The 8,776-nt window shown below is 39.4% G+C and overlaps 1 pseudogene; it reads right to left on the reverse strand.

The window, feature by feature from the left end:
- Window positions 1–609: 609 nt before the first annotated feature.
- LOC112826563 (V-type proton ATPase subunit E 1-like) overlaps window positions 610–8,776 on the reverse strand; it is a 17,332-nt pseudogene continuing 9,165 nt past the window's right edge.

Consider the following 8,776-nt stretch of genomic DNA (forward strand, 5'->3'; position numbering starts at 1 on the left):
AGGGGGGCCTGGTTCCCAGAACCCCAGGATCATGACCTGAGCTGAAGACAGATGCTTAACCGACTGAGCCACCCAGGCGCCCCGCCCCGTCTTTTGTTAGTTCTAACAGGTTTTTGATGGGAGTCTTTTGGATTTTCTGTATATGATATCATGTCATCTGCAAACAGTGACAGTTTCACTTCTTTCCTTCCAATTTTGATGCCTTTTATTTCTTTTTCTTGTGTAACTGCTCTGGCTAGGACTTCCATACTGCCATATTGTCTTCATATTATATTTATACATACATAGTAAGTGTTTTATACAAATAGTCTTTGTTTCCTCTCTCCTTACTCTCTCCCTCCTTCTCTTTTTCTCTCAGCATTTCTTTTACTGGTAAAATTTGTATTTTTGCTTCGATGGCTGCTTGTATACGAATACCTTTATATCATACCCTTAGTAATTTTCTTTTTGTTCTCTACTATGAGAAATAATGGAAATTGGCTAACCACCTCTTCTCCCCTCCTCCTCTTTCTCTCTCCCAGCATCTGAAGTGAAGTAATATCCTCTTATTTCCACGTAATAGCTATAAGGTAATCAGCTAGCTTTTCCTACTTTTCATATGTTCTCCGCATCTCACACCTACTCCTATGTTTGATAGCTGTATTGTCTACCTTATTAGACCATGTGACCAATAACATATTATACTCTCTCCTTTATATCCATTATTTAGTCTTAGTTCCATAGGTCAATATATATGCAATGCTCACCACCAGTCCTGATGTTGATGTCAAAGTCTGTCTAGCCATTTTGGTTGTCTGAAGCTCATTCTCTAGTAGATAGAAAGGGGCATGGAAACAATATTTGTTTTGTTCATGAATGTTTATAACTGTTTGTTTATGGTCTTTATTCTTGAATATAAGTTTGCATGGTACAAAACCCTTAGGTCACATTTTCTTACCTTGAGTGTGTTAAATATGTCACTCTATTATCTTCAACCCATAAAGGGTTGAGGTAGAAAGATCTGGCAATTGACATCCTTTCTCTCGTAAGTGATCAGTTGTTGTTGTTTGCCTTGATACAAAAGAATAAAGTTTTCCTTTAAAATTCATTTGTTTTACTAGAATAATTCTTGATGTTGGCCATTTTGGTGTCACTGTTTCCAGATATGCTTTTCAATATATTTTCCAGGCTTTTTTGTTTTGTTTTGTTTTGTTTTGTTTCCTTCAGGAAAATTTTCTTGGATTACTTTGTTCTGTTCTATTGCTCTGGTTCTTTCCCTTGGGTACTTCTGGCATACATATGTAGGAACTTGTCTTTTTTATCTGTTACTTTCTCTCAAATCTGTTTCACCTCCTTCTTCATTTCTTTTTGATTTTTAACATTTTTCTCCTCTTAAACTTCGATTTCTGCTAAAACATTATTTGTTGCTTTTATATGCTCTTGTGTTTCTTGTTTATGTTTCCTTAAATATTTTTTTTAAGTTACGTCTTGAGGTCCCTCATTTTTTCCCCACATAAACTTTTGTTTTATTAAATAAAGCACATTTACATATGAGGAAACAAATAACAGAAGCTACTCCTGCTATAATGAATGCTTGCCACATGCATATTAAATCAAAATAGCAGAGACTTACAGGGGCTTATGTTACCCACTCAGGTCCCTGGGCTCTCCCAGCAATATAAATATCCTAGAGACCTAGTTGGAAGTCCCAGGCAAGGCTTTTATCGGGGCTTATGCTTAAGCACAAAGGAGATAGCACGAAGGAAAAAGTCCTTCATGCTGGCTCTCCAAGCAAAGGCTGGGGAAAATTTTTAAAGAGACTGAGGTGTGAAAGGAGGGATATCTAAGCATGTAGGGGCAGGGAGATACAGGAAGTTGGGCACAAAGTTTCAGTGGACGGAACATGTTTTGCCATGCATCATCATGTCTCATTAGCATGTTAAATCCCCACCACGAGTGTGATTTTTAGTATTATAATGAGGGAACAAGTCAGTGAAAGGTCGGCCCTGGAGTCCACCTTGGTGCAGACTGGTTTGGTTTGGTCTTTGCCAGTCTTCCTAGTGGAGTCCCTCCTTTGGTAAGCATGCTGCTGTAGGTCATGCTACTCAAGAGGCAGAGGGTTTCAGCTCTCAGGGAACGCTGTATTTTGTGGTCAGGACTGAGAGGACTCGAGTCCAGTCTCTGGTCTGTCTTACTTAAAACTTTCTAAATTAGATCTCTGGAGTTAGAGAATGGGCAGAAGACTGGGTAAGTCATACAACCACTGTCTGATCCCCTCTACCTCATGCTCAAAACCACTGAAAGTTGTATTACTTCTAGAATCGGAGGCATGTTCCGGTTTGTTCAAGTACATCTTTCTCCCTGTGTTAATGGTTAGAACAAAGGCAATAGCTATGGAAGAGGTATTCCACTGATAAATATAGAACTATATCAGAACAAAGAGGGGGTGACATAGAAAAATCTTGTTTTTTCCAAATATCAGATGCTTTCATAATATAGTCATATGCAGTGGAGAAAGCTCCACCTCCCACAGGCTTAATCCCAAAACTTTCTGTTGCTATTCATATCAAACAAGGCTCACCATACTTCTGGCATCATTCCTGAACTAACAGATCCAGCTGGCTCTTTAGGGTATTGGAAAACTTTATTTTGTGACCTCTATTACGGATTTCAACACAGCTGGCTATTTACTCAGACAGGCATGCCTCCTGATCAATTTAGGCTTCAGCAATTTTGCCTATAGGGATCATTGTTTTACACTTTAGCCTTTACTAAAAGGAAGTCCTGATTCCTGCAATGAACAGTCATTAGAAGCTATAGCAGGAGAGCGGTGCTTCCAGCACTCAGTGCCTCGTTGTACATTTTACCACCTTGTTGAGCATCTGTTTTGCTTCTCTTAGGTCTGTAATAAGGTCATTTCTGGCTCAGAAGACTTTTAAATTTGCTTGGTTCAAGTTGGGCATTTAAATTTCCTTCTGCTACACAATCTGCATTTTTTTCCTTTTGTGATATTCTGTCACATTCAGTCTTTTTGTTTGCACAAGAGAACCTTTCTAGTGTTCTACATTTCCTTTGCCTTTGCCTCTTTTCCTTCTGCTTTCTCATTGTCTCTTGTTCAATGAAAGCTATCATGCCTAATCTGCTGTTGTGTGTCCACGTTGCTGAGGGCCATGGCAAAGCCTAAGAGTTGGCTCAAGTTGATCTTTGAAGAGATGAAAGAAATTTAGCAAAGTTCTTGGCATCTTTGCTTTAAAACCCCAGATTCTGGGGCACCTGGGTGGCTCAGTTGGTTACGTGTCCGACTCTTAATTTTGGATTGGGGTCATGATCTCAGGTTCATGGGACTGAGCTCAGCAACCAGCTCAGCGCTCAGCAGGGAGTCGGCTTGAGGATTCATTCTCTCTCTCCCTCTGCCCTTCCCCCCTCCACTCTCTCTCTCTCTAAAAATAAATAAATAAAACTTTAAAAAAATAAATAAAATAAAACCCCAGGTTCTTATTTTGCATTTTTTGAGTTTTTCTAATGCTAATTTATGTGTTTTTTTAATGGCTTAAAATTTTTTAGCTTATTTTAAAATATTAGATTTTACAGTTTCCCAATTTGTTGGCATGTCTTTCTGAAGTGTTTTCATCATAGTGTATGGGGATTTTATTCTGCCACTTATTCCTTTACTTCTTCTAATAATTTGGCATGAAATTTGGCTGCAATTCTTTTTTACTGCTTATTTTGAAAATGACATGTTTTCCCACACTTTTACAATGGGGGAAGTCCAAGAAGATAGATTTTCCCTTATTCCAGGAATCCTTCTGTTGTTTTTGCAGAGTAACAAGAAAAAAAAAAGAAGAAATAGATCTCTTCCAGAGATCTGCTTCTCACTGCCTTCTTCTTTTTTTTTTTTTTTAAGGAAAGCAATGGATCATTTAACAAAGGAGAATTATTGTATTTTATTTTTTTTTCCATGCAGAACGTGCCCTCTTCAATACCCATCACCAGGCTAACCCATCCCCCCTCCCCTCTAGAACCTTCAGTTTGTTTTTCAGAGTCCATCATCTCTCATGGTTCGTCAAAGGAGAATTATTTTAGAACAAGGAATATCATAATGGGTAGCTGAGAAAGGAGTGGAATTTTAATAAAAGTTATGTATGGAGTTTAATAATCCAAAGCAGAGATTAATAATTCTTCTCTAGAGTTACAGCCATCACCCTGAAAAATACGGCCTCGTCTAAATAACCTATTGCACACACATTAGGGCAAATTGTCGTGAAAACGTAGTAACTAATCCAGAAGCAGTCCCACCACTTCTTGCAGTATTTTTAACCCCTCAACCATTGTTTTATCTTTCTCTCATCCCCTCCCTTCAGCCATTTGCTTAATAAATTTTCTAGGCCACCTTTGTCACTGTCTTCTCTTTAGTAATCTCACTATTAGATAATCTGCTATTTTGTTAAGTTCTCTATGAAGCTCAATTTTGAGAAGAACTTATTTAAAATTCCCTAGAGTTTGTAAAAAAATGCATTATATACATACTGTTTATTGGTTAGGTAATGGCTACAAATCAACATATAGTTTATTCAATCTTCTGTTCAATTTTCATGTTGGGTTGTAATATTTATCCTTAGACAGATTTGGCAGTTCCTCTGATTGTGTAACAAACCCACTCATCTTACGACTATTTTCTCTTTCAGGGGAGTGCTAAGTTTTCTGTATTATATTATTTCCTTGTTGATGCCATGGGCTAAGGTCAGAGTGCTGTAGATTTTGGAGCAAGATCTCCTCTCGGAGGGAGAAGTCCTTTCCACCGACAGCCACGTGGAAGAGTGGAGGCTTTAAGCTCTCGGTTGGGAGGATAGAGCAGGGGCTTAAGGGTAGGCTTCTGGGGCCCTTGCTTCTCTGCCCAAAGATGACCTAAGTTCTGTGAAAAGGGACTGTGTAGACAGTGAAGTAGGTGTATCTCACTTTTTACATCTTATGCTCAGTTTGCTCCTTTGAAGACTGGCGAGTGCCTTGATGGTTACCCAGTATCTGGGTAGCCAGGTGTCAGAACTGTAATGAGCTATAAGAAATGTCCTCAAGGGGGCATGGTGAAACACTGTCCAGGTAGCGAGGCAGAGAACCGTCGAAGGCTGTGGACTCTCAGGAGCCGTCATGTTTCAAATCTGGTGGAGCACTGCCAGGAAAATAAAGGAGAGAACAAATATTGAAGTTCGTGGTCTAGAGTTTCAAGTGAGGGAGGAACAGGTAAAGGTGCCAGATGATCGGATTCAATACTGAGGCCCAGTATGGGGAGTATATGAGGGGTAACCCCTTTCACGAGCCACCACATGTACTGCAGAGGCTGACAGGTGCCTAAAAGGCTTTCCTCTGAAGCTTCTTTTCAGAACACGAAACTATTTCATCAACTTTTTCATTCTTCTTGATGGTTCCAGTACACTTTTATTTCCCTGAGATGTTCTCATCTTTCATTTCACAGAGAAAATAGAAGTCATCTGATGGAAATTTCTCCAGTTCTTCATACAACATCTACCAAATGACCTGTATCCACACTTACTTCCTTTTCTTGGCTTTTTTGATGGAAGAGATATCCTACTTCTTGTTTAAGAGTAATTCCTTCACCTGGTTTCTGGATTAAACACCTTCCTGTCTTGTCAAGGAATTTACTTCTTTACTTAATAAACACTTAATGAGCATCTACTTTGTAACAGACACCATGCTCTATCCATTCTCTCTTTTGTAGATTCAACTGCTCTCATTCCACTGGTTCCTTCCCAGTGGCCTTTAACCATGCCCAACGCTCTCTCCCAGTGAAAAATCAACTAGGCCAAACCAACTGAAAAGAAAAATCTTTCACAACACCTCCTTCTTCAGCTACTAGCCTGTCGTTCTTCTCTTCAAAGCCAAACATCTCTAAAACATTGTCTGTACTCAGTGTTCTCATGTCTGCCTATCTTACTCATTTGGCAACCTACAGATTTCTAGCTATTGCTCTTATGGCTCCCAGTAAAAGTGCTTTCACTGTGGTCACCAATAACCAGCTTGTGGCTAAACTGCATGAAACCACTTCAGTTCTCACTTTGATCTGTATGCAGCATTTAAAAATATGGGCCACTTCTTTCACAGGGTTTCTATGATACCACATTCTCCCTATGCGTCTGGTTCATCCTTCTCAGTCTTTTTGCAGGCTACATGTTGGTCTGTATTTCTCTTAGGAGTTGATGTTCCTCAGGGTTTCCTGGGCAATCTTTCCTTCTCTTTGTCAGCACATTATGGTTGATGTCATCAGCTTCTAAGACTGTAATTATCATCCATATCATGTAGGAAAGATACTTGACATTGTGTTGACATGAAGCTGCTGGAATCTCAGACTGTTTTGTTCAAATAGGCCTATAAGGAGAAGGTCAAAATAAATCTGTGAATGAACCCTGATTAGCAATCTATTTCTATTAGCAATCAATACCAGTGGAGTGACAGAAGAAAGTTATTAGGTTTATAGTAGTATCTTAGTCACCCCAGTGCTGGGTATATTTTACAACGTAGAGGCATACAGTCAATTGTTACAACAACGAAGTTTCACACAATACTGATGTAGTGCAAAAATACATGATCATTACAAAATGGAAAACAAACTTTACAGTATCTATTTCCTTGAGTTAATGTTACATTCCAAAGAAGATGATGATGGTAATCCTTTTGTAATTAAAAGGTAGACGATCACAAAAAAGGTTCTTTTTGTCCTTCTCAGTAAATCGTCCAGTGATTCATATTTATAAGGGGCAGAACCTGTATATGTAAACTGAACATGGCCTTCTTCCCACCTGGCTAGTGCTGCATATTCTTTGTGGGTTTACGATATGTGACTTATAAGTATTATTAAATCTTCTCCTTTATCTTAACACCTGCGTTATTCTCCATTTACTTATCTAGATACACTGTCTGTCCTTCTCTCCTTTGCTTTATGCCTTGGAAGATTGTCCTTTGACAACTGTATCCCCTGTGCTCCTCTGGTTTGTCCAGTGGGAGATACACCAGCAGGAGACGTAACAGGAGGACAGCAAGGTCAGGGAATTTCTTCTCTGCTCCTGTCCTGCTCCGTGCCGCATCTCGGGCAGTAGCTGTGTCCCTCCCCAACTAACGGTTCTGCTGGGCTGTGCCTCCCATGAGGTTCCATTAACAGTTTTTTACTATTGACTTTTTGGTCCTAGGTGTAATAATAGTTTCCCATTGTTACAAGTCTCTCAAATCCCTTGATATTCTGTTTTTTCCCATATCATCCCATACCTTTGTTACTCCTTTCCTTCAAGTCTTAATTTGAACTCATTTACACTGATTTTTTTTTTCTTTCCAGGAACCTGACTGATATGACAAGTTGTAAAACTAGCCCAGTGCCTTGCATTCTCAAAAGCACTTGTGTCAACAATTTTCTGTTTCTATTTGGGGTTCTCATTGAATAATGTGATGTGGGGGTCCTAACATTTTACCCATACTTCAATCAATGCTCAAAGTTTGTATTTGTACTTTTGTATTTTTACTATGTGCTAAAGACTCTCAAACTTATATATCTAGCCCATATCTCTCTCCTAAGATTCAGAACTGTATGTTTAACTCCTCTGATTCCTCTGCTCTGATATCCCACAGTTATTATAAAATTCCAAATGCCCAATTCCATTGCATCTCCTCATATGCCTTTTGAATAACTTCTCAGCCTGTTTCTGTCTGTGTAAAGTTAGGGGTCCAGAAACCTCTTTAAAATCTGAATACTCATGGTCCTTATGAATCTAGCCTGGCAGTACTTTTGCTAATATAATTCCCTTAGAACTCTGGGGGCTTTCTGTATTTCAGATGAAAGCCCACTCCATGCTCTAGAAGCCAAAGCCACAATTGTTTTTAAAAGTTTTCTCCTTTTAGACTGATTTATTGTTACTTTGGTATCAGGCTTCTGTGGGACTGCATTTTTGTGCTTTCAAAATGCCATTTTGTTTAGCTGAGAAAGCACCAATTTAAATTCCTTAGAAGCTTTAAAAGTGTCTTATGGCCATACCTTTGATTTGACCTTTATCCTTAGGCCATGTCTTAATTTGAGAACCTTATTTGCTTAAGAACCTGTAAATAAGAGATAGTTTATATTCCAGACTGGCAGGTTCTAGCCTCTCAATAACGTCTACTGAAGATGTGACCCAAATCACTTCATTGCCAAAACAAGTCTTATGACCCATGCCTAAATTTAAGGGGGACAGAGAAGAGCCATCTTCCCATGTGACAGGATGCAGAGAAGATCAGATATTGGTAAACAGTAATAATACTCACTGCACAGAACATCACAAAAAAGTTACAAAGAAAAGGCTAAAGGCTTTTAGAACAGGAGGCAATCACAGTTAGGATGTCATGTGATAAAAGACAAGTCTTCTGTTTTTCTGTCAATGAGTGAAAGTTTATTGCTTCACTTTCTTTTACCGTTAGGAAATGGTCTGCTGGGGTTCCAAATTCAATCCTAGCTCCCAAACTGGTTGAGTTGGTAGAACCAACCCACAAGATTTCCAAGCTCTCCTCATCCCACAGATAAACCTAGATAACACCCACAGCAGTGTAAATAACCCAGAGACCAACCCAAGACTGGCAGAACAGACTCTCCATAGCTAATCCTAGAGAAGAGGCCACAGCAAAAATGGCATGTATCTCCTTAAAAAAAAGAAAAAATAGGGCGCCTGGGTGGCTCAGTTGGTTAAGCGACTGCCTTCGGCTCAGGTCATGATCCCGGAGTCCCGGGATCGAGTCCCGCATCGGGCTCCCTGCTCAGCGGCGA

Source organism: Callorhinus ursinus, unplaced genomic scaffold, assembly GCF_003265705.2.
Source record: "Callorhinus ursinus isolate GAN/ISIS: 27379988/994484 unplaced genomic scaffold, GSC_fseal_2.0 scaffold7, whole genome shotgun sequence".
In the NCBI taxonomy this organism is placed as follows: Eukaryota; Metazoa; Chordata; class Mammalia; order Carnivora; family Otariidae; genus Callorhinus; species Callorhinus ursinus.